Source organism: Ahaetulla prasina, chromosome 2 (assembly GCF_028640845.1).
Source record: "Ahaetulla prasina isolate Xishuangbanna chromosome 2, ASM2864084v1, whole genome shotgun sequence".
NCBI classification, from domain to species: Eukaryota; Metazoa; Chordata; class Lepidosauria; order Squamata; family Colubridae; genus Ahaetulla; species Ahaetulla prasina.
The window spans coordinates 248,154,075-248,171,752 of record NC_080540.1 but is presented as its reverse complement, the minus strand read 5'-3'; positions in this window follow the sequence as shown (position 1 = coordinate 248,171,752).

Below are 17,678 nucleotides of genomic sequence, written 5' to 3'. Positions count from 1 at the left end.
AGCATGAGCACCAGACAGGAGCAGTTTAAGGTGTAGTGCAGATATGTTGTTACTTAGCCCTTTTTGTTTTTCTTAACTACTTGTTTTTCTGCCCTATTGGAGAACACATTTGCATCTATGCCAGTGGTGGGTTTCAAAATATTTTACTACGGGTTCTATTAGTGTGGCTTGGTGGGCGTGGCAGGGGAAGGATACTGTAAAATCTCCATTCCCTCCCCAATCCAGGGAAAGATTACTACCAAATCCCCATTTCCTCCTGATCAGCTGGGATTCAGGAGGCAGAGAATAGATGGGGGCTGGGCCAGTCAGAGGTGGTATTTACCAGTCCTCCAGAATTGGTCAGAACCTGCTGATCTTTGCTGTTTGAAATAGTAAGCTCAAAGAAGAAGGGTTGCATATATTCTTGTGATATATACACTGGGCTTGCAACAGCAGCAACAATAATATATTTAGGAGGATAACAGAGATGAAAATATGACATGTATCTAAATATGACAGTCCTATTCAATGATTGGTGTAACTCTTCTGAGCCATCTCTTTGGATAAATGAACTACAGCTTTGATACTTCTTTTTTCTTTTCCTTTTCTCCCCTGGAGAGACTCATTTTTATAGGCTTTGTTCAATATTTACTCAGCATTCTTGCCAATGGATTTCTACTTACAATCCTTAGGTCAGCATTGCCTAGTGCTTCAGTGTCTGGCAGACACTGAATATACAAACAACTCTGACTTGAATTGATTTCAAGGCAGCTAGTTTTAACATCTCAAGGGTTAGACCTGGGGACATTCTGAGCAATCCTCTATAGACAAAAGACTTCTGCTCCTAATTCATAAGCTATACAACAAAACCAGTTTTGGAATAAGATGTAACTTGGGAGGGGACCTTTCTTATTTTTATCCAGACTGTCAAGAATGTATTTTAGTACCTGTGATTTTTAACACATATAGTAATTGTCTGATTAAACCAGTGGTGAAATTCAATTTTTTTTACTACCGGTTCTGTGGGTGTCGCTTTGTGGGCATGGCTTTGTGGGTGTGGCAGGAGAAGGATTCTGCAAAATCTCCATTTCCACCCCATTCCAGAGGAAGGATGATGCAAAATCCCCATTCCCTCCCCACACTGGGACCAGCCAGTGTGGTGGTCCCAGTGTGGTCCCAGTTTGCTGGTTCTCCAAACTACTCAAACTTTCTGCTACTGGTTCTCCCAAACCTGTCAGAACCTGTTGGATTTCACCCCTTGATTAAACCTTTTAGAAATTGATATTAATATGCCTAATTTAGCTGAGACACATCTCCCAATTCTACTCTTAGCTGACAATGCAGTTCTTTGTTCCTTGTCCTCTATAGACAGGGAGTGAACACTAAGAACCCTGGCGTATGTGTGTGTGTGTGTGTGTGTGTGTGTGTGTGTGTGTGTGTGTGTGTATAGGTTAAAGGTTACCCTCACACATATGTGCTAGTTGTTCTCAACTCTAAGGGACGGTGCTTAACTCCATTTCAAAGCCGAAGAGCCAGCGCTGTTCGAAGATGTCTCCATGGTTATGCAGTTAACATGACTAAACGCCAAAGGCGCATGGAACTTTGTTACCTTCCCACCAAAGGTGGTCCCTATTTTTCTACTTCCATTTTTTATGTGCTTTTGAACTGCTAGGTTGGCAGAAGCTGGGACAAGTAACGGGAGCTCACCCCGTTATGTGGCACTAGGGATTTGAACCGCTGAACTGCCGACCTTTCGATTGACAAGCTCAGCATCTTAACCACTGAGCCACTGTGTCCCTTCATACATATATATAACATCTGTAAATAATATTACAATTTGGTTTTCCCAGTAAGTAAAAATGTAATTTGAATATGCTAAAAGAAATAAGTTCTTCACACATTTATACAACTGCCAGAGAAAGGGGATTATAATATTTACCTTTAATAATAATAAACATGTGCAATATCCATTTTCATGTTCTCCTGTTAATTACCATCCATTAGTATATAATCTAAAGGACATGAACCTACCCCAAAGAACAACCATAGGTCAGACACTGGAGCAAATATAGTGGTTTGGATAAAGGAATAAAATCCCCATAGACAGTGACACAGAATACTGGGAGTCTTAAACATATATTCTGAGTCTGCCATGCTGAAACTTAAAAGGAAAGCCAGAATGAAATCTAACAAACAACTTTTGACAAACTCAGCCGATATAACACATGCTCCTCATTTGAGTTCTTTACAGTTCACTTATTGGTTTTTTGGGGGGTTTTAAATCAAGGATTGAAAAAGACCACTGGCAATGCCTCCAGAACATCTTTTGTCAAAGACAGATGTGTAAAAATTGACTGAGGACAATTCATGAGCGCTGAGATGTCCCTGATGATGATAAGAAATATGACTTGGGGGAATTTGGTATGAGGAGAAGATTATGCATACTGTATATCAAGCAAACAGAGAAACAGCTATGAATGTTAAATAAACCTTTCTGTAGACTTTTGATATACTATCACCATGATTTTTATAAAACTTTTAAAAAGGATTTTATAGCCATCCATAGTTTTCAGAGAAGTAACCAAGACATAACATTTCATTGGCTAAAGGAAATCCATCTTTTAAAATATAGTCATTTATCACATAGCGTTTCAAAGCAGGTTGCTAACGTTACAATTTGATGAATTTAAATTTAAAGCACATGGCTGAAGAATAGAATATTTTTCATTGGTTTATTTAAATTAATTTGAAATATATTTGACTTTTAGGGATTATATCTGCAAAGAAAATTCACAACTTCCTTATGAGTTGGAGCACTTTTTCAACCTGCAGAGATTTCTTAAAAGATAAATTGCAGAACTTTTTCTATCTGCAAATATACCATGAATATTTCCTTTTTTATAAATCAGACTTAACTTTTCTTCATAAGTTGTTTTTACAAGTTGCAACAAGAAGGGGACATTGTTAAACTATTTTTAGTTTAATATTTATACAAAATATGCATAAATCTCTAGATTTAGCAAAGGGAACTCAGTGATAAAACTTTTTCAAAGTTATGAAATTAGGTTCTAGATCAAGACAACATGATGAAGATGAGCTGTCGAACGAGTTTCAGGGAAGCCTATCAGATTAGAAGCAAGCAAGATAAATAGCATATCAAACTTGATAAGTGGTTATGTTCCAATTCTAACATGGAACAGATTGATAGAGACAAAAAAATGAATGACAAGTTTTACCAATTTCTCTTGACAGTACAAGACAGGAAAAGAAAAAGTCAGTATCTCATTCACCTATAAAGTGCCCCAGCATTTCATAATGAAAATGCATTCCCTTGCAAAGGAGTTCTTAACCTGGGACAGATTTTAGGGATCTGTGAACTTGAATGGGAAGAATATATAACTATTGATTTAGTGTATTAACAAGGAAGCCTTTATTAATCATAAATTGGTTTCATACACATGTCTTAATTTCTCTCAAAGGGTTCATGGCACAAAAAGGTGAAGAACCCCTGCTCTAGCAGCTTACGTACCTTCAAAATTTTATTTATTATCATTGCAGAAGATCGCCGTAATCAAATTCAATCACATCATGTGATGTCATGTGAGATATCATGATATTTTTTGCCTTTGCGGAGCTGAGGTGGACATGGCCTGCATGTGATGCATCCGGCCCTTGGGTTGCCAGTTTGACACCCCTGCAGAAGAGAAATCAGCTGGTGCTTTTTAGACAATAAATTGGTTTATTTATATAAAGGTAGTCCTCGAGTTATGAATGTAATGGAGCCTGGCCATTCCACTTGTAATCCAACCCTTAGGAATGAATCTCGTATCTTGAATGTGATCACTCCCTCCTTTTGCCCACGCATTCGCTAATCGAATGTGCGGCTCGTTAAGTGCACAAGAGGTATCTCGGGGTGGGGAAGGCCATGGGGGGAGACTAATGATGGAATAGGCCACTTGCTTCTGACCACCCAAGGCCTACCCTGACCCACAGATATCTCATCCCCCCCCCACTATTGCCACTATTGTCCCCCCTCCAATCCTTCCATACTGGGTCACTTACCTGATGAAGATCTGTCTCCGCTCCAGCCTGTTTCTTTGCCTGCTCCCTCCTTTTTCATTGCTGAAGAATTCCTTAAGCAGTTTGGTGGCAAGAAAGGAGGCCCAGAAGGGCACATGCAGCCTTCCAGGCCTCCTTTCTCACCACCAAGCTGCTTGAGGATGGCTTTGGCAACAAAAAGGGATGCCTGGAATGGTGTGTATGACCTTCTGGGCCTCCTTTCTCACCACTGAACCACTTAAGGATGGCTTTGACAATGAAAAAGGAGGCCCAGAATGGCACACGTGGTATTCTAGGCTTCCTTTCTTGCCATCAAACCACTTGAGGGTGGCTTCAGCAATGAAAAAGGATGTCCAGAATGGAACACAGGGCCTTCTGGGCCTCCTTTCTCCCCACCGACCACTTGAGATGGCTTTGGGAACAAAAAAGGAAGCCTAGAGATTGTGTGGTCCTTCTGCCCTCCTTTTTTTAAAAAAATTTGCATTTATACCCCGCCCTTCTCCGAAGACTCAGGGCGGCTTACACTATGTTAAGCAATAGTCTTCATCCATTTGTATATTATATACAAAGTCAACTTATTGCCCCCAACAATCTGGGTCCTCATTTTACCTACCTTATAAAGGATGGAAGGCTGAGTCAACCTTGGGCTTGGTGGGGCTTGAACCTGCAGTAATTGCAAGCAGCTGTGTTAATAACAGACTGTCTTAGCAGTCTGAGCCACCAGAGGCCCCTTTTTGTTCCTGAAGCCATCCTCAAGTACTTTCTCACCATCAAACTTCTTGAAAAAGGCTTCAGCAATGAAAAAGGAGAAATGGAGGGCCATGCACATATCTCTGGACCTCCTTTCTCTCCTCTGAAGCACTTGAGGATTGCATCCCTATAAGCTTTGGCAGCCCTTTGCAAAAAGTCTTTGCTGATAGAACAGACCTTTGGGGACGTATTCACTCCTTCCCAGCTTTGCTGGTGCCAACAAAGGCTTTTTGCAAAGGGCTATTGGAACCTACAAGGGCACAATCTCCCTATAAGCTTCATCAAGGAAACAAGGACTGAAGCCTTCCCTCTGTTTGCAAATGTCAAGGCCTCAATTCACAAAGAATAGAGGCCTAAAGTGCAAGACCATGTGAGATCAGTAGCACGATCTCACATGGTCTTGTGCTAGTTATCTTGCATGATCTTGCAGTATGTGCATTCTCTGCAAATGCACCAAAAGCCTGAAGTAAAGTAGGCAAAGAAACAACGACAGAGAGGTGATCTTCACAAGGTAAGTGAGTCTCCAAAGGCAAAGTGCCTGTGAAGACCCAGTGGGGGGTGAATAGGCAGGGCAAATGTTGTAGAGCCTCAGCGGTCATTCGTAAGGGCGAACAACTGCCATGGTGCTGCAACATTTGTAATTTCGGGAGTTGTTTGCAAATGCTGGGGGCACTTATCACATAACTTCGAACGTTCACTAAAGCAGGGCTCTCCACCCTTGGTCCTTTTAAGACTTGTGGACTTCAACTCCCAGATTTCCTCAGCCAGCTTTGCCCTGCACTAAAGGAATGCTCATAACCCAGGGATTACCTATACTGGGAGAACTTTATTTTACCATTTGCAATGACATGCTTTGGATGCCTTGAAATAAAATTCATATTTAAGCTAAAATAAATCAGATGGTTTCTTTATCCAAGGGAGATTACAGGAATGGAGAATGATGATTCATTAGGATTTTTAATTTGCATAAAGTTTTTCCTTAATGAAATTTGATGGACATTTTTTCTTTACGTGTAACTTATTAACGAACCAGAGAACTATCACAATGGAAGTATTAATTTCCCTTGTGTGTTTCTGCCTAACTACTGTAGGCTGGAAATTTATCAATCCACTTGACACAATTCTGTTAGATAAATTACATTGGCAGGATTTTTTTGATAAATTAAGGAATGACACAAGCATAATACAAAAGTGTTTTTTTCTGATATCAGCACATGTTCGGGTAAGCAGATTTTTTAAAGAAATATAACTTTCAAACTACATTCAGATTAGGAAACTTTGTTTACATCTTGATTAATAAATGGGGGACAAGATAATCACTCACTTTAAAATATCTGCAGAGTTGAGAATATAAATAAATTGATTTATGAGCCAGCAGTGTGCAGCAGCTGCTAAAAAAGCCAACACAGTTCTGGGCTGCATAAACAGAGGGATAGAATCAAGATCACGTGAAGTGTTAGTACCACTTTATAATGCCTTGGTAAGGCCACACTTGGAATATTGCATCCAGTTTTGGTCGCCACGATGTAAAAAAGATGTTGAGACTCTAGAAAGAGTAAAGAGAAAAGCAACAAAGATGATTAGGGGACTGGAGGCTAAAACATATGAAGAACGGTTGCAGGAATTGGGTATGTCTAGTTTAATAAAAAGAAGGACTAGGGGAGACATGATAGCTGTGTTCCAATATTTCAGGGGTTGCCGCAAAGAAGAGGGAGTCGGGCTGTTCTCCAAAGCACCTGAGGGTAGAACAAGAAGCAATGGGTGGAAACTGATCAAAGAAAGAAGCAACTTAGAACTAAGGAGAAATTTCCTGACAGTTAGAACAATTAATAAGTGGAACGACTTGCCTGCAGAAGTTGTGAATGCTCCAACACTGGAAATTTTTAAGAAAATGTTGGATAACCATCTGACTGAGATGGTGTAGGGTTTCCTGCCTGGGCAGGGGGTTGGACTAGAAGGCCTCCAAGGTCCCTTCCAACTCTGTTGTTATGTTATGTTATGATTTACTTATATTAAAGTTCAAAAAGATAGTGCCCACACCTAACTTTTGTGATGGGAAAGCTACAATAATTTGTGTTTATAGATGATGTTCATTATCTCAATTTCATTTGTTATAGAGCAGGGGTGGGTTCGATTTACCTTTACTACTGGTTCGCAATGGGATCATGCGTGCCTGCTGTGCTTCTGCACATGCCGCACTTCTGCACATGCGCAGAAGCTTCTGCGCATGCTCAGATCATCTATGATGATGTCCGGGTAGGTGGGCAGAGCCTCCCACTGGTTTTACTACTGGTTCGCAAGAACCAGATGAAACCGGGGACAACCAACCACTGGTATAGAGATAGTTAGTTTTCCTTATAAAATAATTTGAACAAAAGCAGGTATTTATTTATTTATTTATTTATTTATTTATTTATTTATTTATTTATTTATTTATTTATTTATTTACATTTATATCCCGCCCTTCTCCAAAGACTCAGGGCGGCTTACAGTGTGTAAGGCAATAGTCTCATTCTATTTGTATATTTACAAAGTCAACTTATTGCCCGCCCAACAATCTGGGTCCTCATTTTACCTACCTTATAAAGGATGGAAGGCTGAGTCAACCTTGGACCTGGTGGGACTAGAACCTGCAGTAATTGCAGGCAGCTGTGTTTTAATAACAGGCTTCTTACAGCCTGAGCCACACCGCGGCCCAGGTAGACCCAAAGGTGCTTTTTCAAGAGGCAACAGAACTTTATTTGTTTTTCCCTGAAGACGTTTTGCTTCTCATACAAGAAGCTTCTTCAGCTCTGAGTTGAATGTTGGGGAATGGAAGGATTTATATTCCTTGCTGTCATCTGTTGTTAGCACTCTTTCCAGAGTTGTTGTGGCTACTTGAAGGTTTATCGGTGCCCTTAAGGTCACCTGAATAGTGCAAATGGGTATGGAACCTTTTTGAAACTGCTGAAAGGAGTGTAAACAGGAAATAGATAGCGTCGTATCTCTCCCCCTCTGTTGAGAAAAAGCTGTTCAATTTTAATGTAGATGGCCTTTTTGACCCCTCTTTCAAACCAGAAGTCCTCTCTGTTCTAGAATGCTGATGATCTACTACTAATGATTCTAACCAATGAATGCCAAGGAACATGTAGTTCACTTATATGCTGCTAAAATTCAATAATGGGCCAGATGAAGGAGAATGTCAAAGGGCCATTAGACCTTTCATTCTACAGTGCATTTATAATATGTGAAACTTATGCCAGATAGATGAATTGATTCAAAAGATATGAATCTTCCAGAAGTTCTTTTATCTTTGATGGCGCATTAAATACGTGAAAACTTTGCCTGTTCAGAATTTGAAAAATGTACACAACAATCAGTAGAGAAAACTGAGATAAGAGGAACAACACGCAGCGAGAGAACAGAAATCACTCTGCTGTTTGCTTTGCCTTTAACAGCAAAAGAGCAACGATTCAGGAGCACTGTGTGCTGCCTATCTGGAAAGATTCTTGTTTTGTTGGGTCTTCTGTAATTCTGAAAAAAACTGCTCATGTATCTTGGCCATGGAATAGTTATGAATTCCCATGTGGCTATTGTAAAATCAATAGAAATCTGAAAGACAATTGATTGATGCCTGATTATATATTCAGACTTACATGAAAGTGATTGTTTCTCTCTCTGTGTCCCTCTCTCTCACTCGCTCGCTCATTCATCACCTTTGTGATTGTTATGCCCACTTATGTTCTTATGTTGCTCTGTTCTGGTGTCACTTGCATAGTAATTGCAAGCTGCCATACTAACAGTGAAGCAATCTGAGAATCTTGATGTCTCCTGATCATTTAAATTTATGCAAATGATCCAACAGATTCCTCAGAAGCATATTTATAGTTGCCAGCACAGCTTCCTGTCCATTATAACACCATTAACATCAGCCTCTCCCAGCTTGCTCTCGGCAATATAGGTTCTCCTCAGGTGAGTCATAATGAAGAATCCTACTGATATGCTCCCTATCAGTCTCCCAGTGACAGGCATCAATGACCATTATTTCTCAATTAGGCAAATACTTTTTCTTATGACAAACTGAAATAATGCTAAGTGGTTTTCAAGCATTAGTGCTATCCTTTCCATTTAGCTTGCGCCTGTCCTTCTCATTTATGTGCCGATTTTGAAATTTATAGTCTGGCAAAAATGTGTTTCTTCCAAAGCACCCGACTGAACAGAAGAAGTATGAGTATCTGTGTGCATGAATCTAAGAAGGGATGAGGGGAAGAAAAATGGCATTCTGCAAAGCTGAGCAACGGTAGCTAATGTTACATGTCACTGTAAATGGAACCAATTTACTAGCACATTATAATAGTTCATACAGCTAATTCAAATTTATTTCTCAATGTGTACATATGTATCATCTTTCTTCAGATAGATCTTTGAAGACATTACATCAAATGTGCCTTTATTAAATACGTTTCCGCAAAGGATTGCAGTTTAAATTCACTGAGTTTTGCAAATAATTCGGAAAGAATCATAAAGTAGATATTAATTTAAAGTGTTTTCTGTAGATGAATAAATAAAAGTTAATTCTGCTGGTATGTTTTTTTCCTTCCTTCCTTCCTTCCTTCCTTCCTTCCTTCCTTCCTTCCTTCCTTCCTTCCTTCCTTCCTTTCTGTTCTGTTCCCCCTCCCCACTTCACAGAGCAAACGCAAGATGGGTGTCTCCCAGTCTTTTTATTTGCTACGGACCTGATTTTCTTCAGCTGAGGAAATACTTGGCAGTGACCGTGCAAAGTCCTGCCAAGTTTTGAGTCTGTTATCTCGTGTCCAAGATCCGTTGCCAAAACTCACTGACAAAGTCCGTTAACCCTCCAACAACCGAGCTGCAGTGCACCCTTGGTAGCTTTTTTGTCCATCACAAGGGCCACATGGCAGCTCCACCCACTTTTATACTTTGTGGGGTGTGGTACAGTGACTTAGCAATCTCTGAACCTGCCACACCTTTTCCTCTGCTGCGCACGCTTATCCTTACGTCGCTGCTTGATCAGCAGGATTGATCATCAGCAGCTGGGACTTGAGGCATTGCCAGGGAGGAGGAGGAGGGTGCAGGAGAGGGAGGCCTTGTCAACTCCTCCTCCTGGCCTGCAGCTGGAACTTGGGCCAGTACCAGCAAGGAAGGTCCTGGCGAGGGAGGCCTTGCTGCCTCTTCTCCCTCACTTTCTGAGTCACTCTCCTCCATGGGAACAGGCTCGAGGGCCAGAGTCACAACACTTTCTGGAAATCTTACAGTTCTGCAAAAAAGCATCCATCCCTTTTGGATTTCCAGAAACGTTTCATATTGTTGCCACTGAATATTATCAAAACTTTGTGTGAGTCCAGATGTTATATAACAGAAATAGAAGGTTCGGTGGGTTTTTTGTTTTTTGTTTTGTTTGTTTTACAAAGAACACCATGTGGTGTTCCAGTGTGAAATGATAAATGCAGCTTAGGTGAATGAGTTAAACAGATAACTAGGATAAAGAGTATGAATACTTCATTGAAAAAAAATCGGAGTTGATTTGGCCTAAAGTTTTCACAAATTTTGGGTCTATTCCTTACAGACAAGTATGCCATGCCCTACTCAGAAGTGATTTCTGAGGATCTCAATAAAGAAGTAATTGATGCCTATCAGTCCGTAAAAGATTACTACACCGTTTCTAAAGCCCTGGGGCTTCACTGATCCAAAGTCATAAAAACTAATTGAACATTTTGCAAATAATTACAGCAACTATCAGGATATAATGGTTACAACAAGAGAACATGATAGTGCTCACCAATTGTAACTACACGCCTGACAAGGAATTGTCACCTGGTACATCTGGAGCTTGTAATATAAGCAAGATCAGGTCAAGTTCATATTTGGACATATAGAGTGACAAAATATGCCAGGACTGGAAAACGACTTTTTAAAAAAAAGAAAAATCAGGAAAAAGATTATGGCAAAAAAACCTTCCATGTTCTTGCTTTTTTTTAAGAAAAGAAATCCTGCACAGATGTGCCTTTGTAGTTTTAGGAGCTGAGCTAGACCTGGGCATCTATGCTTTTACAATTCCTCACATAACACTGTTATCAAGTCCAGACAAAAGTAACATGATAAGACAAAATGAGTTCAGATACTGGGTAAGATGAAATGAGCACAGGTAGAACTAAAGAAATGTGACATATCTTCCACCTAAGACCATACCACATTTCTTAAAAAATACACACAAATAAACAAAACCTTGATCTTTCTGAAATTATGGCATTTGAAGTCCAGCTTATCATGAGGATGATAAAGGTTGTTCTAAAACTTCAATACCACTACCACAAAAAAGGCAGAATGTAACTTAGATCAAAAGATTTTTTTTTCATGTAAAGATCACTGAGGCAACATAACTCATAGGAAAGACTGACACTACTGATGAAAATATACAACCCTAGAAATAATAAATAGTGAGCAAGCCAGATAGATCATATTTCGTATTTAGTTGTTCAATGTAAAGATAAAGGTTCCCCTCACATATATGTACTAGTCTTTCCCGACTCTAGGGGGTGGTGCACTTCTCCATTTCTGTTTCAAAGCTGAAGAACCAGCGCTGTTCGAAGATGTCTCCGTGGTCATGTGGCCAGCAGAAACTGGGAGACTGTGAGTTCTAATCCTGCCTTGGACACAAAGCCAGCTGGATGACTTTGAGACAATCATTTTTGCTCAACCTTAGAGAAAAAAATGGGTGCAGGCAATGGCAAACCATTCCTGAAAAACCTTGCCAAGAAAAAGTCAGGGAGTTATCCAGGCGTCTCTGAGTGTCAGACAGGATGGAATGGAAGAAAAACAAACAATCATAACCTTTGTAATTTCATTAGCAATAGAAATAGTCTGCCATGGAAGGGCCAGATTTGGGAATAATATTTTGTTCCTGGATAGTTGCTCACAATTCAATACAACAATTAACTAACCATAGGAACAAATATGCTTAAGTATTGACATTTTATTATCCACATCTGTAATTCTTCTCATATGCTTGACGTAAGCATTTGCCCATTATCCAAATCTTAGTTTAAGAAAGGAAAGTGATAAGGCAGGAACCATTGATTTCTCAAGCCGACAGTAAGCAAATGCCTTTGCCTTGGTTATGAAGATGTTGGCCTCATTTCCACTGATTTGAAAAATTGGGAGAAAAGATCTAGTAATTAAATTCTGGAGACAAACATATAGGTTTGATTTCTAAGTACTATACTAGATAGATCTTTTCTGTGTATAAAGCTTTATTTTTGTTCTGTAATTACATAGCCAATCTAGCCAAGTCTGTGTCTCTGAGTTTCTCCTGTAATCCTGAGCATGGATTTAAATATCTGAACAGTTGAAATTTATTATTATATATCTAACCTACTATAATGCTGTTGGGGTATTATTAGTGTCATAGAATGCTTAGACAGAATGGACGCTAGCCAGATTTTTAATGATGCTCTCTAAAAAAAATAATAAATATCAGGCATTACTAAATGGCAAATGGCATTCAATACAAAAGATTACCGTATTTTTCACACAATAAGACCCACTGGACCATAAGATGCACATTAGCTATAGAGGAGGAAAACAAGAAAAAAAAATCTGCCTCTGCTTCCCAGCATCCATGCGGTATTCATCTGGTTAGTGTCCTTGCAGCAAACAGTAAACAGCCTGGTCAGCTTCAGCATGTTATCGCAGCCCCAGCACATGGCTCATCAGAGCTCTGCTCCATTGCGGCCACCATCGGTCAACTGAGTTGAGCTTCTGCCGCTGGTGGGGAACGCTGTAGTCTTCGCTGCCGAGCAACTGATTGGCAGTTGGATCAGCCTCCTGGAGTACCACCGATCATCTGTTCTAGGTGGCAGGGATTGCTGCTGCTGATCATCACTGCCTATTGCCGATGGTCACTGTCAATGTTCGATGCTGTTCATTGTTGCTGCCTATTGCCACTGCCGCCATTCAGCAATTGGTGGCAATCAGCAGCAGCAATGGCAATCTCTGCTGTCTAGAACAGCTGATTGGTGGTATTCTGGGAGGCAAATCCAACTGCCGATCAGCTGCTCAGCAGTAAAGGCTCCAACATTCCCTAGTGACAGTGAACCCCTCTCCCCCCCGCTTCAATATTCACTCTAAAAGATGCACAGTCATTTCCACCCACTTTTTTGGGGTGGGTAAGTGTGTCTTATAGTGCAAAAAAATACAGTTATGTGTTAACATGACATATACAATGGAAGTTTTCAAGAAGCCATTTTTCCTTGCCTTATGTGTGGTTTCTATGGGGTTTTTTTGGGGGGGGGAGTTGCAGAGATGGGGAAATGTTTATCTTCTTCAGAAAAGTAACAGATATGTTCTTCACGACTTAAACAGGACCAGAAATCCTGCCTTCCTCATAGTATTGACTTAGTAGACGCATTTGTCTGCTTATTCCACCACAGGTATTCTGCACCATATAGGAATAACAGATTGCAGCATGGCATAGAAGAGTTAAAGACACAATAAGCATTTTTCTAATCTATGACATTAATGGTCCTATTTTATTTTCCAGATGAATATACCTGGATAGTTCATTAGATAGAATGCTTTGGTGTTGCTGATCCTTTTAAAATTTAGGATGACAGTTGTGTGATCTTCCATATACTACTTTTATTCAGAGGGTTCAATCAGTTGTAAAAGAAACTGCAACAATATTGATGGATAAATCAAAAGTCATTTTAAGGTGCTAAAATAAATAGCAGTGAGTGTTTCAAGTATACATATTGAGAACGTTAGACATGAAATTAATTTTTCAGTGCAGTCTGCAATATAATACAATCTATACCCCAAAATGCAATGCATATGCCTTGCCCCCTGCACATGGGTGTATGTCCCCCAAACATGCACCCTGCCCTCCCTTGCCCATTTTTGGCTTCCAGGTTGGTGCAGGTTGGTGCTTTTCCGGCCCAAAACAAGGCATGGGGGGGCCACACAAGGCCCCGTTTTGGCTTCTAGGTTTGTGCAGGAGGCCTTCCAGGTCCAAAATGGGGTGCAGGGAGGCGCATGCATACATGTAAACCACTAAAATGCATTGTGATCACCCCTGCATGTGCCCCGTTCCCCCCACATTTGCATGTGCATCCCCTGGATATGCCCCTCCCCTCATGCATGCATGGCAGAGACCCGAAGACCAGCTGGCTGGTGGGAGGCACGCGTGCATGTATGGTGGAGCTGGGCTGGTATGCCTGCAGAGAGAGCTCTGCGTGCTCCCTGTGGCATACATGCATAGGTTCGCCATCATAGTCCTAATCTCTTCTCTGAGAATTCAAGACAGTTTACATGGAGATTTCCACTATTGTGAAACCCATAATTAAACCCTATAAGGTAGATGAGACTGAGAAAAATAAAATGACTTGTGTGAAATCTCTAACTCTCTATGGAGAAATAAAAATTTGTTTCTGGATCTATCTGAAACCCAGCACTGTATCTCTGATGTTTGGAAGGTACATCTACACAGTCAGATGCCATATTGTTCCATTAACATTGCACTAACCTGTGAACTATAGGACAGATGTCAGCAGCATACTTTCTGGAACAGTCATAGTGGTGAGATTACTTTCTTCACAATCATTATTGTAATATCCAGTTGAGAAGCCTCAACCTAGCCATGCTATTAATACGGGATCTTAATTAAACGTTTTGTGGAAGTAAAAATAAGAGTCTAGTAAAAATAGCTTACTTCTTACCATTTTAGGAAACTGTTATTGAAATAATTTGGAGGAGATAATATGTTCTGCTGTACCATTCAATCTTTTCTTAGAATCCTTTTATCACTAAGTCTGCTTTTTTTTTTGCTCTTTCCCTCCCTATTTTCCCAACTCTCTAAAGGTTCAAGAGGACAGAACATTAAAAAATGCAGAACATTAAAAAATAGTAAGAATAGGAGAAAACAAGCAAGGAATGATTTAGATCCAAAGAAAAATGTTCCAACTAACACAACAATCCTCTAAGGTAGGGGTGTCAAACTCAAGGTCCACGGGCTGGATCCAGCCAAGGATGCTTCCAAGGGACTGCCTTGGAAACAGAGAAGGACCAACCCGCCATGCCTCTGACAGCAATAATGGAGCTCCATGTTCTCTGGCAGAGGGCTGCAGGAGGCCTTTGCAGTCAAAAATGGAGCTCTCCCTCGTCTTGCCTTCCTCCACTAGAGACAATGGATCCCCCCAGTCCCACCCACCACAGGTGCCCCCAACACAAGTGATGTCAAGCTGACCACACCTCCTGGTCACCCTCTACCCCCCTGAGGTCAAACACAACCCTGATGTGACCCTCAATGAAATCACATTTGACACCCATCTAAGGATTCCTTAAGAATCATTGGAACAGACCACAAAATTTTTGGGAAGGATATTGTTCCAAAGGACAAGTCTTGAAACTTGAAAAGCACACTTTCTGGATCCTGGCAAATGTCATTAATTAATTGATGGGACCTGAAATGCACCCATTCTGTCCCAACTTATAGGAGAGGCAGAAACTATCAGAGATAGACAATTTATGTGATAATCATGCCCTATGCTTGAATGTTTCATAGATGGATAAGCAGCTCCTTGAGTTGCAACCGGAAGCCTACTGGCAACCAGCACAAATTGTGGAGCAATAGTGTTACAGGGGTGTTCTGAAACATGGCTATTATTCCCCCTATCATTGCATTTTGGAGTGGCTGAAAGTTTTGAGCAAGGAAGGGCAACTTCCTGTAAAACACCGTACATAGTCCACACATGAGGTGACTATGGCAAAAAGGGTGGTCTGAAAGGAATGGGTGCAGCTGACATATCAGATGAGTCTATGCAAAGATATTCAATTCAATTCAAAGATCATCAATTGTGTTGTAAATGTTGTACCTTGATGAACGTATCTTTTCTTTTATGTACACTGAGAGCATATGCACCAAGACAAATTCCTTGTGTGTCCAATCACACTTGGCCAATAAAAAAATTCTATTCTATTCTATTCTAAATAACAAAGGCACATGGAATGCCTTCCCACCAAAGGAGGTCCCTATTTTTCTACTTACATTTTTACGTGCTTTCAAACTGCTAGGTTGACAGAAGCTGGAAAAAGTAACAGGAGCTCATGCACTATGTTGTGTCTTGCCCGCTCTCACAGCAGCCGGGGCCTTCTTATCTGCTCCCGAACACGGAGGAATGTATGCCTCCCGGCCCCAGTCCTGGCTCCATGCCCAGACAAGCTGAAGAGGAGGGGGTACCTCCTGGTCCCAGCCCTGGCTCCATGCCCAAGCAGGCTGCAGAGGAGGGAGCACCCCCCGGCCCCAGCCCTGGCTCCATGCCCAGGCAAACGGAGCAGCTAGACCCCTCCCCCTCCTCCACAGCATGTGAGCCTGAGGAAAGTTTATTTCCAACAGCTGCTGATTGGAGTGACCCTCGCATCAGAAGACTGGATAGGCGGAGGCAACAGAAGGAAGGGAGGGGCAGGCCTTAATGAGTGCTGAGTCATGGAGCCACACCCCATGGCCTATATAAAGGATCTGCTTTCTGGCAGTCTCTGAGTCAGGCAAAGTTGAACTTATCTTGCTGAAGTCACTTTCTGGTCTCCTGCCTGCTCTGAGGACTTTGCTAGGACTTTGGGCAGAGCTGCAGAGGCAAGCCTGATTCGGATTTCCCTGACCCGGCCGTCAGCGGAGGAGTGGGACACGACACACTAGGGATTCGAACCGCTGAACTGCCAACCTTTCAATTGACAAGCTCAGCGCCTTAGCCACTGAGCCATTGTGTCCCTTACCACTTATATACCCTCAGGCAAATTCCCTAATTCTCAATACACTTGCACACTAATCCTCCACAGCCTCTAGTGCACCCTCTCCCACTCAACATGCTCTCTCTCCCACTCAACATAAACCTTACTACCCTCGTGCCATGCTTCCCATCCATTTGAACAGCCTCGCATTCTTTCTTCTAACCAGCAGCTGCCTACTTCCTTGCTAGTTGCCTAGGACTTCCTATTAAAGTTGATTGTTGGGAGCCCTCAGGAAGTTAAAAAGAGGTGCTCACTTAAAGACCCACAAACCTTGCTTAATGGCAACAGGAAATACAGGGATTGCTATTACTGAACAACACAGCCATGTGATGTTGTGCTTTATGACCACATTGCTTAGGGGCAATGTGGTCACCACTGCTGTCTTAACTCAGGGAATGCCTGTATATATTATCTTCATACAGACATAGATAAATACCTGAAAAAAATATTTCCATTAATGAGGAACCAGGGAAAAGGTTTTTCTTAAATTCTAGATAAAGTGGGATGAGAAAATAGTAGGAAAAATATATTTATGGCTGGCCATTAGAGCATTAAAATTCATTATAAAATTGCTTGTATTATGTGCAGGAAAGGGACGTTAGGAGCAGCTATTTGCTAGAATGCCTGGACTGTTTCATCTAACTTTAATGTCAACATCATAGAACAGCATACAGAAAATTGGTAGGCAAAAAGAAACAGCAGGTAGGGATTTTGCTTTTTTTTATAGCTTTTTTTATAGGTCATCCAGAGTTGTCTTAGGGGCAGCATATAAATTTAATAAATAGTACAAAATACAAAGTTAAATTGGATAATCCTAGTTCAAGAAATCCTCTTTCTTTTGCATCTTGGAGAAATTATATCTAATTATTGGTTTCTTATCTTTCATACAAAACTAGAAATATAAGCCATTTTTTAAAAGGGAAATCAATTGTCAATATTGGTATAGTTTGAAATAAAAAATAATATTCTAGATAAAACATTCATCTTAAAAACATAGATTCTATCCAACAGTGACAATTCTATCTTATCCCATCTTGCTAACTGTTCTTAATAAGATCCCATACTTTAAGTTTGGGATCTTAACATAGTTATTCTGGAACAACATACAG